The following is a 1,520-nucleotide window of genomic DNA, read 5'->3' on the forward strand; positions in this document are numbered from 1 at the left end:
CTAAGGATTTGGTGCTAAGGCCCACAAATGAGAGAGAACATATGTTGCTTCTTTCTGAGTCTGTGTTACTTTACTTAGTATAACAGTTTCTCCAAGATCGGCTTTAGAGAGTAACTTCTACCCACCATCCTAGTAAATGTTGCCATCTCCATTAATTTCCTTTGATCCTCCTTCATTACTCTATAAAGTTATAAAGTATGTTTTCAGGAAAACACATTGTATATATTTAAATCTTAGCTTGTCCTAGGTGCATGATAGTTGAGGAAGTGTTTAATGTTTCTATGTCCCAGTATCTTTCTCTGCAAAGCAGAGATAATAACTGTCTCAAAAATTGGATTGTGAAGTCTGGAACTAACACTAAAGACCATTAGAAAAACCATGTGGAAATCTACCACTATAAAAACTTCTTAAAGTATTTACATAGACATCATAAAAAGAGATTAAAAGGAGTAACCTTATAACAGGGGGACATTGCCCTTACTAGGCATCATAGGCTAACAAAATAAACCCAAATGCTAGGAATGAACTCACTCTGTTGATGCTGTTGACCAGGGGTCCCACAGACCCTCAAGGAATACAGTCCATTATCCCTGCTTTTGGTTACTTATCAGAACTTGACAGTAAGACCCTATTGCTGAAGACACTACAAACATGAGCCGTAGAACAAACAAGGAGAAATCAAGCTGGTGCTGACTTCAAAGCTTCATCTCTACTGCCTAGGTTTCATAGCGCTAGAAGGTGCTATGCATGCTACCTGAAGAGGAAATTAATCATCAACTTTACCCAGAAGTGACTCCTTTGAGCTACAATAACTGGCATGGAAAGATATGCCCACCAATGCAATTGTCTCACGGATATTGTGGGAGTAACCAAGCACTTTCTAATTGGATTTAAGGACAGCTTCATAAGATGGAGCCCATACTTCATATTGATAACAGGCCTAGGAACCCAAGGCTGAGAGCCTAATACTATTTTAGTATTAAATTGATTCCTAGTAACTTATTGTTATACCCATAGATTAATACATCTCTCACCTCAAAGCAGAGAAGCTTCCTTATGCAGCAAATGGTGATGAACACAGACAACCACAACTGCCAAGGATGCAGAGTATAAGAGGTTACAGACTGCTTGTCCCTGAATAGGGCACTTATATCAACCTTCTGCCTATCAGGGCTCAGGGATCATTGTAGAAGAGGGGGTAGAATGATTGTAAGAGCCAGAGATGGTGGTGGATGATAATAAGGAAACCGAGTTTTCCAGAGAGCTGGTCAGTTATTCATATGAACTCACAGTAATAGTGGCATCATGCACAAGTCCCACCTAAAGTCAAGCCAGAAAAAATACCAGCATAAGCTAGTAAGAAACCCCAACCATGCCTGAGGAGCAATTGGCAACAAATGGCTGGTGGGAGGGGGAGAGTCAGTCTCTTTGAAGGGTCAGAATCTTGATAGGTTGACAGGTTTCAGTGGATGAACCTACAGCTAAGGGCATTTGGGGACACAAAATTCAACTCTAGATAT

The sequence above is a fragment of the Nannospalax galili genome, unplaced genomic scaffold, assembly GCF_000622305.1.
Source record: "Nannospalax galili isolate Female #2095 unplaced genomic scaffold, S.galili_v1.0 scaffold556, whole genome shotgun sequence".
Taxonomy (NCBI): domain Eukaryota; kingdom Metazoa; phylum Chordata; class Mammalia; order Rodentia; family Spalacidae; genus Nannospalax; species Nannospalax galili.